We start from the raw sequence: 21710 nt of genomic DNA on the forward strand, positions 1-21710 counted from the left end.
GAAGGACTTTGGAACTTTGGGCTTGAAGATCCATTCATTGTTAAGAGCTCTGTCAGATGTTGTGTAGGAGCTTGGAAGATAATGTTGAGAACAGTGCAGAAGATGGAGGTCTGGTTTGTGAAATTTCAGAGGGAAAATTAAAGACTCTCTTCAGGGCCATTGCTGTTTTGGTTGTGAAGATTTTGTAGTTCTGGTTAGCTGGGGCTGAAGAATCAGCTGTGATTAACAAGATACCAGAACTACTAAAGCAAAAACTTTGCATTACTGGGACTATTGATGCTGGTTAGCTGGAGCTAAGAAATTAGCAGTGATTAAGAAGAGACCAGCATCGTTGAGGTGACATCTTCTGGGAAGTGTTTTCTGAAAGCACAAAGAGGCTGTGTTCCAGAGATAGGCAAGGTTGTACTCCTTCTGCAGCGGGACTTGGTAATGTGTAAGGGTCACCCAGATGGTACTGGTTTTGAAGGCATGAAGGGGTCACACAGCAGCTGAGGCTCGGCACTGTGAGAGGCCATGGAAGGCCATTGGTGAAGGTGCAGCCTCAGTTGCAATTGAAGGCCCAGGACTGAAGGGGTCATGCAGTGTTTTGGAGATGCCAGTACCATGAGATGACCACCAAAAGCAGCAGCAGCAGTAGAGTACAGGCATCTGGAGCCCAGAGGATGACGTGTGTGCTACAAAGGGCATGGCTGGAGAAGTGACCCAAGCCCTTGGAGGAGCCCAGAAGATCGTGAGTTGGATCCCAGACATTGGATGGTTGGAGATTGATTTTTGCTTTGATTGTGACTGTGCCCTGATATTTTCCCTCTTGAAGGAAGAAACTGTTTTAATGGAGCCCACAGTTAAAAGACTTTTAATTGTAAAAAGACTTTGGATTTTAAAAGAGATGGATATTTTAAAGAGATTGAAATTTTAAGAATATGTAAAGACTGTGGGACTTTTAAAGTTATTTAGACCTTGGGGATAAATAAGAATGTAAGGGTTGAGGCTTACTAGTGATGTGTTTGTGTGTCAAGTTGACAAGGGGTCAATTGTACTGGCTAGTTTTGTGTGTCAACTTGACACAGCTGGAGTTATCACAGAGAAAGGAGCTTCAGTTGAGGAAATGCCTCCATGAGATTCAACTGTAAGGCATTTTCTCAATTAGTGATCAAGGGGGAAAGGCCCCTTGTGGGTGGGACCATCTCTGGGCTGGTAGTCTTGGCTCTATAAGAGAGCAGGCTGAGCAAGCCAGGGGAGGCAAGCCAGTAAAGAACATCCCTCCATGGCCTCTGCATCAGCTCCTGCTTTCTGACCTGCTTGAGTTCCAGTCCTGACTTCCTTTGGTGATGAACAGCAGTATGGAAGTGTAAGCTGAATAAACCCTTTCCTCCCCAACTTGCTTCTTGGTCATGATGTTTGTGCAGGAATAGAAACCCTGACTAAGACACATACCTAATTTGTTTTATGAAGCCACAGTTACCCTGGTACCTAAACCACACAAAGACCAAACAAAGAAAGAGAACTTCAGACCAACTTCCCTTATGAATATCCATGCAAAAATAATCAATGAAATTCTCCCAAACTGAATCCAAGAACACATCAAAACGATCATTCAACATGATCATGCAGGCTTCATACCAGGGATGCAGGGATTGTTTAATATATGGAAATATATGAATGTAATCTACTATATAAACAAACTCAAAGGGGAAAAAATGTAACCATCTCAACAGATGCTGAAAAAACATTTGATAAAATTCAGCACCCCTTCATGTTAAAAGCTAAATGAAGAGAAACTTGAAGCAATCCAAGTGAAGTCAGGGACTAGAAAAGACTGCCCACTCCCTCCATATCTATTCATTATAGTACTTTACTTGCTAGCCAAAGCAATTAGACAACAACAGGAGGTCAAAGGGATACAAATTGGAAAGGAAGGAGTCAAAATATCATTATTTGGAGATGATATGATAGTATACTTAAGTGACCACAAAAATTTAGCCAGAGAACTTCTTCAGCTGATAAACAACTTCAGCAATATGGCTGGATATAAAATAAACTCAAATAAATCTGTAACTATCTTCTACTCAAAAGATAAACAATCTAAGAAATAAATTAGGGAAAGGACCTTCCCAGTAGTCACACATAATATAAAATACCTTGAAACAACTCTAACAAAGCAAGTGGAAAGATCTGTATGACAAAAACTTCAAGTCCCTGAAGAAAGAAATCTAAGAAGATATCAGGAGATGGAAAGATCTCCCATGTTCATGAATCATCAAGATTAATGTAATAAAAATGATCATCTTACTAAAAGCAATCTACAGATTTAATACAATCCCCATCAAAATTCCATCTCAATTCTTCACAGAGAGAGAAAAAGCAATTCTCAAATTTATCTGGAACAACAAAAAACCCAGGATAGCAAAAACTATTCTGAGCAATAAGAGAACTTCTAGAGGAATCACTATCCCTAACCTCAAGATCTACTAAAGAGCAATAATGATAAAAAAAAAAAAAATCACATGGTATTGGTATAGTCACAGGCATGTAGATCAAGGAAATAGAATTGAAAACCCAGAAATGAACCCACACACCTATGATCACTTGATACATGACAAAGAAGCTAAAGCCATCCAGTGGAAAAATGATAGCATATTTAACAAATGGAGCCTTCTTAAGTGGTGGTCCTCATGTGGAAGAATGCAAATTGCCCCATTCATGTCCTTTTGTACAAAGCTCAAGTCCAAGTGGATAAAAGTCATCCACATAAAACAAAATACACTGAGTCTATTCAAAGAGAAAATGGCAAAGAGCCTCAAACATATTGGCACAGAGGAAAACTTCCTGAACATAATAACATCAATGGCTCAGGCTCTTGACAAATAAAATTGCAAAACTTCTGTAAGGCAAAAGACACTGTCAATGGGACAAAATGGCAACCAGCTGATTGGAAAAGAATATTTTCCAACCCTTCATCTGATAGAGGGCTAATATCCAATATATACAAAGAACTCAAGAGGTTAGTTAGACTCCAGAGAACCAAATAACCGTATTAAAAAGTAGAACACAGAGCTAAAAAAAGAATTCTCAACTGAGAAATCTGGAATGGCCAAGAAGCACCTAAATAAATATTCAAGATCCTTAGTCATCAGGGAAATGCAAATCAAAACAACCCTGACATTCCAGCTCACACTAGTCACAAATGCTAAAACTAAAAACTCAAGTGACAGCTGATGTTGGTGAGGACATGAAGAAAAAAGAACACTCCTCCATTGCTGGTAGAATTGCAAACTGGTTCAACTACTCTGGAAATCAGTCTGGTGTTTCCTCAGAAAGTTGGACATAGTACTACCTGAGTACCCAGCTATACCACTCCTGGTCATATACCCAAAAGATCTTCTACCATGTAACAAAGACACATGCACCACTGTGTTAACAGCAGCCTTATTTATAATAGCCAGAAGCTGGAAAGAACCCAGATGTCCCTCAACAGAGGAATGGATAAAAAAACGTGGTATATTTATACAATGGAGTACTACTCAGCCATTCATGAAATTCTCAGGCAAATGAACAGAACTAGAAAATATCATCCTAAGATAGGTAACACAGTCACAAACAAACACATGTGGTATGTACTCAATGATTAATTGATATTAGGAAAACAGCTTTGAAGACCTACGATACAACTTAAAGGCCATATGAAACTCAAGAGGAAGGAAGATCAAAGTGTGGATACTTCAGTCCTACTTAGAAGGGGGAACAAAATAATCAGGAGTTGTAGAGGGTGGTCAGGGCTTGGGAAGGTGTAAAGAGGTAGTAGGAAAAAGTGGAGGCAGGATCAGGTGTGGGAGGAACTGAGGGATGTGTTAGAAGGTCAGGAAATTGAACAGAGGTGTGTAGCAATTGTGGATGGGGAACTGGGGGCAGCCAACAGAAAGTCCCAGGTGCCAGGAAAGAAAGAGGCTCCCAGAACACAACAGGGATGACCTTAGCTAAAGTACCCAACAGAGAGGAAAGAGGACCTGTAGAGACCATATCCAGAGGTTAGGCATGGCTGCTTCAGTGATGGTGGCCACTCACCCTTCTCAAAATATTAACCTAGAATTTCCCCTGTCTAAAGGAAATACAGGGACAAAGAGTAGAGCAGAGACTGAAGGAAAGGCCATCCACAGACTTCCCCACTTGGGGAGCCACCAAACCTAGTCACTATTACTGATGCCAAGAAGTACCTGCTGAATGTAGCCTGATATGGATGTCTCCTGAGAGACGCTGCCAAAGCTTTGCTGATATAGATCCAGATGCTTACAGCTAACTATTGGACTGCGCATGGAGACCCTAATGGAGGAGTCAGGGAAGGACTGAAGTAAATGAAGGTGTTTGAAACGCCATAGGAAGAACAACAATACCAACCAACCAGACTACCCTAGAGCTCCACAGGACTAAACCAACAACCAAAGAATACACGTGGAGCGATTCATGGATCCAGTTGCATAGGTAGCAGAGGATAATCTTATCTGGCATCAATAGGAGGGGAACCCCTTGATCCTGTGAAGTCTTTTTTTTTTTTTTTTTTGGTTTTTCGAGACAGGGTTTCTCTGTGTAGCCCTGGCTGTCCTGGCACTCACTTTGTAGACCAGGCTGGCCTCGAACTCAGAAATCCGCCTGCCTCTGCCTCCTGAGTGCTGGGATTAAAGGCGTGCGCCACCACGCCCGGCTGATCCTGTGAAGTCTTGATGGCCCAGCATAGGGGAATGATAGGGCAGTGTGGTGGGAGGGGGTGGGTGGATGAGGGTGCAGCCTCATAGAAGCAGGGGGTTGGTTAGGGGGGTTTGTAGGGAAACCAGGAAGAGGAAGAGGGATAACATTTGAAATGTGAATTAAATAACCATTGATCTTTTTTTTTAAGAATAATTGTACTGCAAGACCCAACTATACCGATCCTGGGCATATATTAAAAGGATACCTCACTATAATACAAGGATACTTCCTCAAATAGGTTCATAGCAGCTTTATTTGGTAAGCATTTCTTTTATGTGTTTCTTGGCCATTAGAGAATGTTCTTTTAGGAATTCTTTGGTTAGATCTGGACACACTTTTATCATCAATGTATTATTTACTTTGTTGTTGTCTAGTTTCTTGAGATATTAATATATTTTGGATATTAGGCGTCAGTAGATGTGAGTTCGTTATAAAACATTTTCTCTTCTCTGGGTTTTGTCCATTGATGCTCCCCTTTACATTTCATATTTTTTTCAATTTCATGAGGTTCCAACTATTAATATTTCATCTTAGTATGTGCACTATTGACATTCTGTTCAGGAAGTTGTCTCCTGTGCCAATGTATTTAAGACTATTCCCTTAAGGTCCCTAAGAGCTTATTTGGTCTTCCATCAAACTCAGTGTATCTGCTTTTAAGGTAAGGTCTGTTATACTGAGTTTTCTTCAGAGTGATAGATGTGAATCTATTTGCAGTCTTCTGCATACTAACATCCAGTTAGTCAAGCAGCTTTTGGTGAAGATGTTTTCTTTTTTCCACATTATATTATAGGTTTCCTTATTAAAGATCAGCCATCCCTAGTATGTGAAATAAAGTATGGATATTCCAATTGATTTCACTGAAGAGTCTGTCTATTGTTTTTTTTGTTTGTTTGTTTGTTTGTTTTGGTTTTTTTGTTTGTTTATTATTAGTGGAAGAATTTGCAAAATGTTTATATTTTATTCCTAGTTGTTTAAGTTGCTTTTTTTAAATCTTTTTTAATTAGGTATTTTCACATTTACATTTCAAATACTATCCCAAAAGTCCCCCAGACCCTCCTCCCCCACTCCCAGACACACCCAGTCCCATTTCTTGGCCCTGGTGTTCCCCTGTACTAAGGCATATAAAGTTTGCAAGACAAAGGGGTCTCTCTTCCCAATGATGGCCTACTAGGCTAACTTCTGATACATATGCAGCTAGAGGCATGAGCTCTGGGGGGTACTGGTTAGTTCATATTGCTGTTCCACCTATAGGGTTGCAGACCCCTTTAGTTCCTTGGGTACTTTCTCTAGATCCTCCATTGGGGGCCCTGTGATCCATTCAATACCTGACTGTGAGCATCCACTTCTGTGTTTGCCAGGCCCCACTATAGCCTCACAAGAGAAAGCTATAACAGGGTCCTTTCAGAAAAATCTTGCTGGTGTATGAAATGGTTTCAGTATTTGGAGGCTGATTAGGGGATGTATTCCCAGGTATGGCATTTTCTAGATGGTCCATCCTTTCGTCTCAGCTCCAAACTTTGTCTCTGTGACTCCTTCCATGGGTGTATTGTTCCCAATTCTAAGAAGGGGCAAAGTGTCCACACTTTGGTCTTCATTCTTCTTGAGTTTCATGTGTTTTGCAAATTGTATCTTGTATCTTGCATATTCTAAGTTTCTGGGCTGATATCCACTTATCAGTGAGTATATATCATGTGAGCTCCATTGTGATTGTGTTACCTCACTCAGGATGATGCCCTCCAGGTCCATCCATTTGCCTAGGAATTTCATAAATTCAATCTTTTCAATAGCTTAGTAGTATTCCATTAGTAAATGTACCACATTTTCTGTATCCATTCCTCTGTTGAGAGACATCTGGGCTCTTTCCAAACTTCTAGCTATTATAAATAAGGCTAGTATGAACATAGTGGAGCATGTGTCCTTATTACCAGTTGGAATATCTTCGGGATATATGCCTAGGACTGGAATCGCGGGATCTTCCCATAGTATAATGTCCAATTTTCTGAGGAACTGCCAGACTGATTTTCAGAGTGGTTGTGAAAGCTTGCAATCAAACCAAAAATGGAGGAGTGTTCCTCTTTCTCCACATCCTTGCCAGCATCTGCTGTTACCTGAATTTTTGATCTTAGCCATTCTGACTGGTGTGAGGTAGAATCTCAGGGTTGTTTTGGTTTGCATTTCCCTGATGATTAAGGATGCTGAACATTTTTTTCAGGTGCTTCTCAGTCATTCGGTATTCCTCAGGTGAGAATTCTTTGTTTAACTCTGAGCCCCATTTTTTATTGGGGTTAATTGATTTTCTGGAGTCCACCTTCTTGAGTTCTTTATATATATTGGATATTAGTTCCCTATCTAATTTAGGATTGGTAAAGATCCTTTACCAATCTGTTGGTGTCCTTTTTGTCTTATTGACAGTGTCTTTTGTCTTATAGAAGCTTTGTAATTTTATGAGGTACCATTTGTAGTTTCTTGATCTTGCAGCACAAGCCATTGCTGTTCTATTCAGGAATTTTCCCCCTGTGCTCATATATTAAGACGTTTCCCCACTTTCTCCTCTATAAGTTTCAGTGTCTCTGGTTTTATGTGGAGTTCCTTGATGCACTTAGATTTGACCTTAGTATAAGGAGATAGGAATGGATCAATTTGCATTCTTCTACATGATAACAACCAGTTGTGCCAGCACCATTTGTCAAAAATGCTGCCTTTCTTCCACTGGATGGTTTTAGCTCCCTTGTCGAAGATCAAGTGACCATAGGTGTGTGGATTATTTCTGGGTCTTCAATTCTATTCCATTTTCTACTTGTCTGTCAATATATACCAGTACCATGCAGTTTTTATCACAATTGCTCTGTAGTACAGATTTAAGTCAGGCATGTTGATTCCACCAGAGGTTCTTTATTCATTGAGAAGAGTTTTTGCTATCCTAAGTTTTTTTGTTATTCCAGATGAATAAGTATATTGCCCTTTCTAATTCGTTGAAGAATTGAGTTGGAATTTAGATGGGGATTGCATTGAATCTGTAGATTGCTTTTGGCAGGATAGCCATTTTTACTATATTGATCCTGCCAATCCATGAGCATGGGAGATCTTTCCATTTTCTAAGATCTTCTTTAATTTTTTTCTTCAGAGACTTGAAGTTCTTATCATACAGATCTTTCACTTCCTTAGTTAGAGTCACCCCAAGGTACTTTATATTATTTCTGACTATTGTGAAGGGTCTTGTTTCCCTAATTTCTATCTCAGCCTGATTATCCTTTGTGTAAAAAAGGTCATTGAGTTGTTTGAGTTAATTTTATATCCAGCTACTTCACTGAAGCTGTTTATCAGGTTTAGGAGTTCTCTGGTTGAATTTTTAGGGTCACTTATATATACTATCATATAGTGTACAAAGAGTGATATTTTGGCTTATTCCTTGCTTATTTATATCCCCTTGATATCCTTTTGTTATCTAATTGCTCTTGCTAGGACTTCAAGTACTATGTTGAATAGGTACAGAGAAAGTGGGCAACTATGTCTAGTCCCTGATTTTAGTGGGATTGCTTCCAGCTTCTCATCATTTACTTTGATGTTGGCTACTGGTTTGCTGTAGATTGCTTTTATCATGTTTAGGTATGGGCCTCGAATTTCTGATCTTTCTAAGACTTCTATCATGAATGGATGTGAAATTCATTCTCTGCATCTATCCAGATGATCATGTGGTTTTTGTCTTTGAGATTGTTTATATAGTGGATTACGTTGGTTGATGGATTTCCATATATTAAACCATCCCTGCATCCCTGGAATGAAACCTACTTGATCAGGATGGATGATTGTTTTGATGTGTTCTTGGATTCCGTTAGCAAGAATTTTATTGAGTATTTTTGCATAGATATTCATAAGAGAAGTTGGACTGAAGTCCACTATCTTTGTTGGGTCTTTCTGTGGTTTAGGTATCAGAGTAATTGTGGCTTCATAGAATGAATTGGGTAGAGTACCTTCTGCTTCTATTTTGTGGAATAGTTTGTGAAGAACTGCAATTAGATCTGCTTTGAAGGTCTGATAGAATTCTGCACTAAACCCATCTGGTCCTGGGTTTTTTTTGGTTGGGAGACTATTAATATCTGTTCTATTTCTTTAGGGGATATAGGACTGTTTAGATAATTAATATGATCCTGATTTAACATTGGTATCTTGTATCTGTCTATAAATTTGTCCATTTATCCAGGTTCTCCAGTTTTGTTGAGTATACCCTTTTGTAGAAGGACCTAATGGTGTTTTGGATTTCTTCAGGATCTGTTGTTATCATTTTTGATTTCGTTAATTAGGATTCTGTCCCTGTGCCCTCTAGTGAGTCTGGCTCAGGGTGTATCTATCTTGTTGATTTTCTCAAAGAAACAGCTCTTCGTTTCGGTGATTCTTTGAATAGTTCTTGTTTCCACTTGGTTGATTTCGCCCCTGAGTTTGATTATTTCCTGCCTTCTCCTCCTCTTGGATGAATTTGCTTCCTTTTGTTCTAGAGCTTTTAGGTGTGTTGTCTACCAGCTATTGTGTGCTCTGTCTAGTTTCTTTTTGGAGGCACTCAGACCTATGAGATTTCCTCTTAGAAATGCTTCTTTTGTGTACCATAAGTTTGGGTATGTTGTGGCTTCATTTTCGTTAAACTCTAAAAAGTCTTTAATTTCTTTCTTTATTCCTTCCTTGACCAAGGTATCATTGAGTAGTGTGTTGTTCGGTTTCCACGTGAATGTTGGCTTTCTATTATTTATGTTGTTGTTGAAATTCAGCCATAGTCCATGGTAATCTGATAGGATGCATGGGACAATTTCAATATTTTTGTATCTGTTGAGGCCTGTTTTGTGACCAATTATATGGTCAATTTTAGAGAAGTTACCATGAGGTGCTGAGAAGGATGTAAATCCTTTTGTTTTAGGATAGAATGTTCTGTGGATATCTGTTAAGTCCATTTGTGTCATCACTTCTGTTAGTTTCACTGTGTCCCTGTTTAGTTTCTGTTTCCATGATCTGTCCATTGATGAAAGTGGTGTGTTGAACTCTCCCACTATTATTGTGTGAGGTGCAATGTGTGCTTTGACCTTTACTAAAATTTCTTAAATGAATGTGGCTGCCCTTGCATTTGGAGCATAGATATTCAGAATTGAGAGTTCATCTTAGAAGATTTTACCTTTGATGTGTATGAAGTGCCCCAACTTGTATCTTTTGATAACTTTGGGTTGGAAGTCAATTTTATTCGATATTAGAATTGCTACTCCAGCTTGCTTCTTCCAACCATTTGCTTGGAAAATTGTTTTCCAGCCTTTCATTCTGATGTAGTGTCTGTCCTTTTCCCTGAGTTGGGTTTCTTGTAAGCAGCAAAATGTTGGGTCCTGTTGGTTTAGCCAGTCTGTTAGTCTATGTCTTTTTTGTGGAGAATTGAGTCCACTGATATTAAGGGATATTAAGGGACAGAACAGTAATTATGCATCTTATTATTTTTGTTGGTAGAATTGGCATTCTGCTCTTGTGGCTGTCTTCTTTTAGGTTTGTAGAAGAATTACTTTCTTGCTTTTTCTAGGGCGTAGTTTCCATCCTTGTATTTTTTGTTTGTTTGTTTGTTTTTCTGTTATCCTTTGAATGACTGGATTTATGGAAAGATATTGTGTGAATTTAGTTTTGTCATGGAATACTTTGGTTTCTCCGTGTATGGTAATTGAAAATTTGGCTGGGTATAGTAGCCTGGCCTGGTATTTGTGCTGTCTTAGTGTCTATATAACACCTGTCCAGGATCTTCTGACTTTCATAGTCTCTGGTTAGAAATCTGCTGAGACTTCTAATCGGCCTGCCTTCATTTGTTACTTGACCCTTTTCCCTTACTGCTTTTAATATTCTATCTTTATTTAGTGCATTTGTTGTTCTGATTATTATGTGTCGGTAGGAATTTCTTTTCTGGTCCAGTCTATTTGGAGTTCTGTAGGCTTCTTGTATGTTCATGGGCATGTCATTCTTTAGGTTTGGGAAGTTTTCTTCTATAATTTTGTTGAAGATATTTGCTGGCCCTTTAAGTTGAAAAGCTTCATTCTCATCTACTCCTATTATCTGTAGGTTTGATCTTCTCATTGTGTCCTGGATTTCCTGGATATTTTGAGTTAGGATCTTTTTGCGTTTCTTATTTTCTTTGATTGTTGTGCCGATGTTCTCTATGGAATTTTCTGCACCTGAGAATCTCTCTCCCATCTCTTGTATTCTGTTGCGGATACTGGAATCTATGTTTCCAGATTTCCTTCCTAGGGTTTCGATATCCAGCATTGCCTCACTATGGGTTTTCTTTATTGTGTCTACTTCCCCTTTTAGGTCTTGGATGGTTTATTCAATTCCATCACCTGTTTCATCGTGTTTTCCTGCCATTCTTTAAGGGATTTTTGTGTTTCCTCTTTAAGTTCTTCTACCTGTTTAGCTGTGTTCTCCTGTATTTCTTTAAGTGAGTTATTAAAGTCCTTCTTGATGTCCTCTACCATCATCATGAGATATGCTTTTAAATCTGGGTCTAGCTTTTCGGTTGTGTTGGGGTGCCCAGGACTAGGTAGGGTGGGAGTGCTGTGTTCTGGTGATGGTGAGTAGTCTTGATTTCTGTTAGTAGGATTCTTACATTTGACCTTCGATATCTGCTAATCTCTGGAGCTAGTTGTTATAGTTGTATCTGGTTAGAGCTTGTTCTTCAGGTGATTATGTTAGCCTCTATCAGCAGACCTGGAGACTAGCTCTCTCCTTAGTTTCAGTGGTCAGAGTACTCTCTGCAGGCAAGCTCTCCTCTTGTAGGGAAGGTGCCCAGATATCTGGTGTTCCAACCTGCCTCCTGGCAGAAGTTGTGTTCCACTCACCAGAGGTCTTAAGATCCCATGGAGGATCCTGTGGGGACCTTGTGGGTGTCCAGAGACTCTTCATGCAAGGAACCCCGTTGCTGATGTGGACCAAAAGGGACTTGTGACCCTGATCAGGCCGGGTTTTCTGCTTCCCTAATTAATGCAGTCTCAGGTCCTGCACAATTGGATTGGAGCAGACACTGTATTCCACTTACCAGAGGTCTTAAGATCCCATGGAGGGTCCTGTGGGGACCTTGCGGGTGTCCAGAGACTCCGAGCGCAAGGAACCCTGGTCGGAATTCATTCTTTTAAAATTAATTAAATTATTAATAAAATTAAAAATTCATTAATTCATTTATATTAAACAACATAGTACTGTGGTATATACAGGGTAAGTTAGGATATTTTCATAGAAATATATACTGTACAATGACCTGTTCAGCATTATTTAAGTTATTATAGATCTCAAATATTTTCTCTTTTGAATACTGAGAAGATGCAAATTATTTCTTTGAAACCAGCTGTATAACATTGTACTGGTAATCTCAGTCAGCACTCACAAGGCCAAAACAGGTAGATTGTCATGAGCTTTGCTGTAGACTGTTGACTAATAAAGAAACAACTCATATTAAAATATTCATGCAACAGATCTTTTTCTACCTCTATCCATGCTGCATTCTTAACTGGAATTATCATGCAATATATCAGAGAACTTGAATACTTACATTTTTATGAGCACTATCTTTTGTTAATAGTAAACATGTTCACAAGTTTGTTTATGCTATACATGTATTTAAGTATACTAGTAGTCATAGTTTTTATTAGTAGTCATAGTTTTTCCTATGGAATTGCACTTAAGAAACCAGGAGGAGACTGGGGTTCAGGCTTAGTTATAACACACAAGGAATACCCACTGAGTCCTACTTACTCCAGTCCAGATTCACCTTCTAAAGATTCTATAGCATTCCGGAGGAGTGTTACTAGCTGCCAACCAAATATTCAGTAAGATAAGCCATTGGGTGACTTTTCACCTTCAAACTCAGCCGTCACTAAGTTTAGTAAAATGATTTTTAAACTGTTTGTTAAAAGCATATGTAATTATAGTCTTAATCTTTCATTAATTAATATACAAAACATTTCAAAAATTTTATAAATATTTGACTCTGTTCTTTAAATTCTTTTAGTTTTTTAATAATCAGGCAATACTTTCTACATTAGTGAAAGTTTATGTGTGATTTAATATATAATCAATCTTATTTTAACTGCTCAACAAAATTATGGTTGAGTTAGATTTTCTTGCAATAATTTTGTCTTTGTGTTTTGTTTGTATTTCTACTATTCCTTGCTCTTTTTACAGATTGTCAGCCAAACAGTAAAAATGTGTTTTACTAAAATAAAGACTTGTGTATTTTTGGTGCAATTTATTCATAATTAATAATAAGGGACCTATGAAAATTTTCTTTTTAATGCATTTTATATAAAGTGATAACTAATATTTTTGGTTTGGTTTATATTTTGGTAATTTACTAATACATTGCATTTAACCTGAGTCATGTTAGAACAAGCAATTATATGCCCTGAGATAAACAAAACCTAAACCTTAGTGTCTTAAAAATTAAAATTGTATTTTTGTTATCAAAATCAAAACTATATTGGTCCAATTGTTAGACAATACTCACAGCAGTGGTCCAGGTATTTAAGCCCTTTCTACCTTTGAGCCTCATTTTCCTCACTATGTAGTTGCCCAGCTTCCCCTGCATAGACGATTGTTATACTCGTAACATTAAAGGATTGATATTCACATCTGAGAAACTGGAGAAAATTACTTGATATGTGCTCCTAGTAGGGGGAATTTAACTAATTCATTGTGACTTAGAAGGCTATGCAGAAGCATGAGGAACAGTGGAAATTGGATTCCTAGATCTTTCTAACCGCTAGTTGGAGGTGGAAGTCTACTGAAATTTTTACCTGAGAATGAGTATACCAGAACCAAGATGCATAATTACACTAGCCAGATATGCTTTGTGCCTTTGATTAAGATACTCTGATGCTTCTCTTTGGAATCTTCTGTACCTGAGATTCTTTCTTCTATCTCTTGTATTTTGTTGCTGATGCTTGCATCTATGGTTCCAGATTTCTTTCCTAGGGTTTCTATCTCCAGTGTTGCCCCACTTTGGGTTTTCTTTATTGTGTCTACTTCCCTTTTTATGTCTTGTATGGTTTTGGTCAATTCTCTGATCTGTTTGATTGTGTTTTCCTGTTTATCTTTAAGGACTTCTACCTGTTTGTTGTGTTTTCCTGTTTTTCTTTAAGGACTTGTACCTCTTTAGGAGTGTTCTCTTGTATTTCTTTAAGTGAGATATTAAAGTCCTTCTTGATGTTCTCTACCATCATCATGAGATATGCTTTTAAATCCAGGTCTAGCTTTTCGAGTGTGTTGGGGTATCCAGGACTGGCTGAGGTGGGAGTGCTGGATTCTGATGATAGTGAGTGGTCTTGGTTTCTATTAGTAAGATTCTTACATTTGCCTTTATCCATCTGGTAATCTCTGGTGTTAGTTATTATAGTTGTCTCTGTTTAGGACTTGTTTCCCCCGTGATTCTGTTAGCCTCTGTCAGCAGACATGGGAGACTAACTCTCTCTTTTCAGTGGTCAGAGTACTCTCTGCAGGCAAGCTCTACTCTTGCAGGGAAGGTTCACAGATATCTGGTGTTCAGATCTGCCTCCTGGCAGAAGAAGAAGGGCCAAAACAGGGACTGTCCTAGAAGCTGTGTAGCTTCTGTAGTTGGCACTCTCACCTATACAGTCCAGTCTCTGAGAGATCCAGGACCAGAGATGGCTCCCCCAGGTGCTCCTGCAAAACCCTCCCAGGCAGGGCGGACACCTCTCCTCTGGCAGGGAAGGTGCCCGGATCCAGTCTGTCTATTGTATTGCCAGTACTACACAGTTTTTGTTAATTTTGCTCTGTACTACAGATGGGAATCAGCAATGGTGATATATCTGGATATTCGTTTATTTTTTAAGATTGTATTAGCTGTTCTTGTTTGTTTCATATCAAGTTAAGCATTGATTGTTTTCAAAGTCTATAAAGTACTTTGTTGGAATTCTGATGAGGATTGTGTTGAATCTTTAAATTGTTTTTGGTAGAATGGCTGCTTTTATTATGTTGATCCTACTACTCCATGAGCTTGGGACATCTTTCCATTTTCTGATATGTTATTTAGTTTCCTTCCTCAAAGACTTGAACTTTTTTATCATGAAGGTCTTTCACTTGCTTTGTTAGAGTCACCCCAAGTATGTTGTCTTATTTGTTAGTAGTGAGAAATATGTTGGATCCTGATTTGTTTCTCAGCCTATTTGTCCTTTGTTTATAAAGAGGCTACTAATTTTCTTTAGTTAATCTCATATCTAGTTAATTTACTTATGGTGGTTATCAACTGCAGGTATTCTCTAGTACAACATTTGTATATATATCACCTGTGAATAGCTATACTTTGAATTCTTCCTTTTCACTTTTAATCCCCTTGATCTCTCTTAGTTTCCTTATTGCTTTTGCTGGAATTTCAAGTACTTTATTGAATAGATAAGGGGAGATCAGACAGTTTTGTCTTGTTCCTAATTTTAGTGAAATTATTTTGAATTATTCTCTATTTAATATGATATTGCATATAGGCTTGTTATAAATTGTTTTTAGTATGTTTAAGTATGACCCTTGTATACTTAATCCCTGCAAGACTTTTACCAGGTAGGGGTGTTGGATTTTGTCAAAGGCTTTTTTGGCATCCAGGGAGATGAACTTCTGTGTGTGTTTGTTTCTTGTAGTTTGTTTATTTGACTACATTGACAGATATTCCTATGTTGAACTATCCCCACATCTCTAAATGAAGCCTACTTGATAATGGTGGGTAACATTTGTGATATGTTCTTGGATTAGATTTTCATATTTTATTAAGAATTTTTGCATCTGTTTTTATGAGTGAAATTGGTCTGAAATTCTCTTTCTTTGCTGATTCTGTGTGTAAATTAGGTTTCAGGGTGTGATGGTTTGTATATTCTTGGGCCAGTGAGTGCCACCATTTGGAGGTGTGGCCTTGTTGGAATAGGTGTGACCTGGTTGGAGGAGGTGTATCACTGTGGGTGTGGGCTTAAGATACTAGTTGCCCAGCAGTCAGTCTTCCACCAGCAGACTTTGGATGAAGAGGTAGAACTCTCAGCTCTGCCTGCGCCATGCCTGCCTGGATACTGCCATGCTCCCACCTTGATGATAATGGACTGAACCTCTGAACCTGTAAGCCAGCCACAATTAAATGTTGTTTTTATAAGACTTGCCTTGGTCATGGTGTCTGTTCACAGCAGTAAAATCCTGACTAAGACACTGGGTTACTATCTCTTCATAAAATGAATTTGACATTCTTTCCTCTGTTTCTATTTTGTGGAATAATTTGAACAGTATTGGTATATATATATATATATATATATATATATATATATATATATATTCATTCTAGTGGAAGTTTTTGCTAAAATCTACTGGCCCTGGGCTCTTTTTCTTTGGAAGGTTTAAACTACTACCTCTATTACCTTGGTAGTTACAGACCTATTATAGTTGTTTAGCTGATCATGATTTAACTTTGGTAAGTGGTATTTATCTTGAAAATTATTCATTCTTTTGATTTTCCAATTTTGTGTAGTACAGGTATTTGAAGACTATCCTAATGATTCTTTGGATTCCATCGATGTCTGTTGTTATGTCCTCCTTTTTGTCTCTGATTTTGTTAATTTGAATATTCTTCCTCTGTCTTTTTGTTAGTTTGGATAAGGATTTGATATCTTGTTGATTTTCAAAAAAAAACAAAAACAAAAACAAAAAAAAAACCAAAAAAACAAACAAACAAACAAAGAACCCACCTCTTTCTTGCATTAATTCTCTTTGTTTCTGTTTTATAGACTTCAGCCTCTCAGTTTTATTATTTTGTTCTATATACTCCTCATTGGTGTATTTGCTACTTTTTGTTCTCAAGTTTGCAGGTTTGCTTTTGTGTTGTTCTTGTAACATCTCTCCAATTTTGTTATGAAGGCACACATTGCTATAAAACTTCCTCCTACCACAGATTTCATTGTTTACCATCTGTTTGGTTAGTTTTGTATTCCTTTTCATTGAATTCTAGGAAGTCTTTATTTCATTTATTTATTTCTGATTAGACCAAGACATCTTTTTTAAAAAAATATTTTATTAGGTATTTTCCTCATTTACATTTCCAATACTATCCCAAAAGTCCCCCATACACTCCCCCCTATTCCCCTACCCACCCACTCCCACTTTTTGACCCTGGCATTCTCCTGTACTGGGGCATATAAAGTTTGCAAGTCCAATGGGCCTCTCTTTCCAGTGATGACTGACTAGGCCATCTTTTGATACATATGCAGCTAGAGTCAAGAGCTCCAGGGTACTGGTTAGTTCATAATGTTGTTCCACCTATAGGGTTGCAGATCCCTTTAGTTACTTGGGTACTTTCTCTAGCTCCTCCATTGGGGGCCCTTGATCCATCCAATAGCTGACTGTGAGTATCCACTTCTGTGTTTGCTAGGCCCCAGTCTAGTCTCAGAAGAGACAGCTATATTTGGGTCCTTTCAGCAAAATCTTGCTTGTGTATGAAATGGTTTCAGTATTTGGAAGCTGATTATGGGATGGATCCCCGGATATGGCCGTCTCTAGATGGTCCACCCTTTCGTCACAGCTCCAAACTTTGTCTCTGTAACTCCTTCCATGGGTGTTTTGTTCCCAATATTAAGAAGGGGCAAAGTGTCCACACTTTGGTCTTCATTCTTCTTCAGTTTCATGCGTTTAGCAAATTGTATCTTATATCTTGTGTATCCTAAGTTTCTGGGCTAATATCCACTTATCAGTGAGTACATATTGTGTGAGTTCCTTTGTGATTGGGTTACCTCACTCAGGATGATGCCCTCCAGGTCCATCCATTTGCCTAGGAATTACATAAATTCATTCCTTTTAATAGCTGAGTAGTACTCCATTGTGTAAATGTACCACATTTTTTGTATCCTTTCCTCTGTTGAGGGGCATCTGGGTTTTTTCCAGCTTCTGGCTATTATAAATAAGGCTGCTATGAAAATAGTGGAGCATGTGTACTTCTTACTGATTGGGACATCTTCTGGATATACGCCCCAGAGAGGTATTGCTGGATCCTCTGGTAGTACTATGTCCAATTTTCTGAGGAAACGCCAGACTGATTTCCAGAGTGGTTGTACAAGCTTGCAATCCCACCAACAATAGAGGAGTGTTCCTCTTTCTCCACATCCTTGCCAGCATCTGCTGTCACCTGAATTTTTGATATTAGCCATTCTGACTGGTGTGAGGTGGAATAGAGTTGTTCAGTTTCTGTGAGTTTATAGGCTTTCTTTTGCTCCACCTTCTCTGTTGAAATCCAGCTTTAAAACTTGGCTGTCTGATAGGACATAGAGGGTAGTTTCAATCTTATTTATTTATTTATTTATTTATTTATTTAATTTATTTATTTATTCATTCATTTATTTATTCATATATTTATTTGAATCTCTTGAAATTTGCTTTGTGATGAGTATGTGGTTAGTTTCATATATTATTGCATGAGGTTCTGAGAAGAAGATATATTCTTTTGTGTTTCAGCGAGAATTTCTGTAGATATCTATTCTGTTCATTTTGTTCATAACATCAGTTAGCTCATTATTTCTCTTGCATTTCTTTCTGAATGATCTGTATGTTGATGAGAATCAGATATGGTAGTCTCCTACTATCAATGTGTGAGGGTAAACATGTGATTTAACCTTTAGTAATGTTTCTTTTATAAAGTGTATGCCCTTGCCTTTGGAGCCTATATATTGAGAAATAGAATGTCATCTTGGTGGAATTTTACTTTGATGAATATGACATATCCTTTTCCATCTCTTTCTCTTAGTTTTGTTTCGAACTTTATTTTGTTTCCATTCCTTGTAATTTTCTGGTGGGAAATTATTTATTTCTTTTGTTTTCATGGGTGTAGTTAATCTCCTTGTTTGGAGCTTTGTTCTAATACTCCTTGTATATCTGGATTTGTCAATATATAATGTTTAAATTTGCCTTTATCTTGGAATATCTTGTTTGATCCATTATGCTGATTGAAAGTTTTAAAGAGTATAGAAGCCTGGGCTAGCAACTGTGGTCTCTTAGAGTCTATAGCACAGCTGACCAGGCCCTTCGAGCTTTTAGAGTATCAGCTGAAAATTTAGGTGTAATTGTATTAGGTCTCAGTTTGTATGCTACTTGGACTTTTCTCGTTGCAGCAATTTTTATTAGACATTTCATGTATTCACATTTCAAATATTATTCTATCTCCTGGTTTCCACTCCACAAACCTCTGCTACATTCTCACTCACCCTGTTTCTATGAGGATATTCCTCCATCCACCACACCACACTGGCTTTCCCCTACACTGGGGAATTAAGCCTTCACAGGACAAAGAACCTCTCCTCCCAGTGATGCCAGATAAGACCATCTACTGCTACATATGCAGCTGGAGCCATGGATCCCTCCACATCTACTCTTTGGTTGGTGGTTTAGTTCCTGGGAGCTCTGAGGTTGTCTGGTTGGTTGATATTGAAGTTCTTACTATGTGGCTGAAAACCCCTTCAGCTCCTTTAGTCCTCTCTCTAAATCCTCCATTGAGGACACTATGCTCAGTCCAATGGCTGGCTGCAAGCATCTGCCTCTGTACTTGTCAGGCTCTGGCAGTGTCTCTCAGGAGACAGCTATATCAGGCTCCTATCAGCAAGCACTTTTTGACATTCACAATAGTGTCTGAGTTCGGTGTCTATATGGGATGGATCCCCAGGTGGGGCAGTCTCTGGATGACGTTTCATTCAATCTCTGCTCAACACTTTGTCTCCTTATTTTCTTTAGACAGAAGCAATTCTGGGTTAAGATTTCAAGATTAGTGGACTTCCCTATCTCCCAACCAGTTGTTTTGCCTAACCTCTGGATATGGTCTCTAAAGGTTCTTGCTCCCCATTTTTGGACATTTCAGCTAATATCGTCCCTTTGGGGTCTCGGGTTCCTTTTGCTTTCTAGCATCTAGGGCTTGCTGATGGTTACCCCACTTCCCCATTTCCCATTGCTACATAACTCTCTTCAAATTCTCGACCCTCTCTGTATCATCTGAAACTCCTCAAAATCCTGATCCTGCCTCCCCTTTTCCCTTGCTCTTCCTCTCTTCCTCCCAAGTCCCTTCCACCCTCTACCTGAGGTGAATAATTTGTTATCCTTCTAAGAAGAACTGAAGGATCCACATTTTGGTCTTTCTCCTTCATGGACTTAATATTCTTTGAATCGTACCTTGGGTTTTCCAAGATTTGGGATTAATATCCACTTATCAGGGAGTGCATACCATGTGTGTTCTTTTGTTACCTCCATCATGATGATATTTTCTAGATCACTCCATTTGCCTAGGAATATCATGAAGTCATTATTTTTAATAGCTGAGTAGTACTCTGTTGTGTATATGTTCCACATTTGCTAAGTCTGGTCTTCACTAACAACAAAAACAACAGAAAGCCAACATACACATGGAAGCTGAACAATGTTCTACTCAATGATAACTTGGTCAAGGAAGAAAGAAAGAAAGAAAGAAAGAAAGAAAGAAAGAAAGAAAGAAAGAAAGAAAGAAAGAAAGAAGGAAGGAAGGAAGGAAGGAAGGAAGGAAGGAAGGAAGGAAGGAAGGAAGGGAAGAAAGAAAGAAAGAAAGAAAGAAAGAAAGAAAGAAAGAAAGAAAGAAAGAAAGAAAGAAAGAAATTAAAGAACTTTTAGAATTTAATGGAAATGGAGGCACAACATAGCCAAACTTATGGATCATAATGAAAGCAGTGCTAAGAAGAAAATTCATAGATCTGAGTGCCCTCACAAAGAAACTAGCATACACTAGCAACTTAAGAGCACACTTAAAATCTCTAGAACAGAAAGAAGCAAATACACCCAAGAGTAGATGGCAGGAAATAATCAAACTCAGGGCTGAAATCAACCAAGTAAAAACAAAGAGAAGTATATAAAGAATCAAAATCATGAGCTGGTTGTTTGAGAAAATCAACACTAGATAACCCCTTAGCTGAACTAACCCGAGGGCACAGAAATATTATCCACATTAACAAAATCAGAAATGAAAAGGGAAATATAGCAACAGAACCCAAGAAAATTTCAGAAAATCATCAGATCCTACTACAAATGCCTATATAAAACAACACTAGAAAATCTGGGAAAAAAATGAGTAATTTTCTAGACAGATACCAAGTACCAAAGTTAAATCAGGATCAGATAAACCATCTGAACAGTTCTATAATCCCTAAAGAAATAGAAGTAGTCCTTAAAAGTTTCCTAACCAAAACAATTTTCCAGGACCAGATGGATTTTGTGCAGAATTCTATCAGACATTCAAAGAAGACTTAATACCAATCCTTTTCAAACTATTCCACAAAATAGAATCAAAAGGAAAACTACCCAATTTGTTCTAGGAAGCTATAATTATGCTTATAACTTAGCCACACAAATACCCAACAAAGAAAGAGAACTTCAGAGCAATTTTTCTTATGAATGTAGATGCAAAAACACTCAATAAATGTCTCGAGAACTGAATCCAAGAACACATCAAAATGATCATCCATCCTGATCAAGTAGGCTTCATTTCAAAGGTACAGGGATAGTTCCGTATTGCTTTTATTTCAACTTTCTGGTCTTGAACAGTTTTATTTTTTTCTTCAAGTGTTTGTTTATTTTCTTTTATCTTTGTCTTTCTTTCTGGATATTTTTACAGAAGTTTAGTGGGTTTTCCCTAATATTTTCCCCTAGATTTCTTCAAGGGATTAATTCGTTATTAAGGACCTCTATCATCTTTATAAAGTTGATTTTTAAGATAGTTTTATTGTCCTTCAGCTGGGTTTGATTATTAACAGTTTTTTGTAGTGTGAAATCTGATCTTCCTTGATGACAAGTTGCCCTGGCTGTTGTTGACTGTGTCCTTGTGCTGGAATCTAGGCATTCGAATTTGGAGTGACTAAAGGTCAAAGTGCCAATTTTCAGGTTTGTCTTCCATGAATGTTTGTTTTCTTTCTTGGGTT

This window comes from Mus caroli, unplaced genomic scaffold, assembly GCF_978045245.1.
Source record: "Mus caroli unplaced genomic scaffold, Mus_caroli_1 scaffold_7, whole genome shotgun sequence".
Classification (NCBI taxonomy): Eukaryota; Metazoa; Chordata; class Mammalia; order Rodentia; family Muridae; genus Mus; species Mus caroli.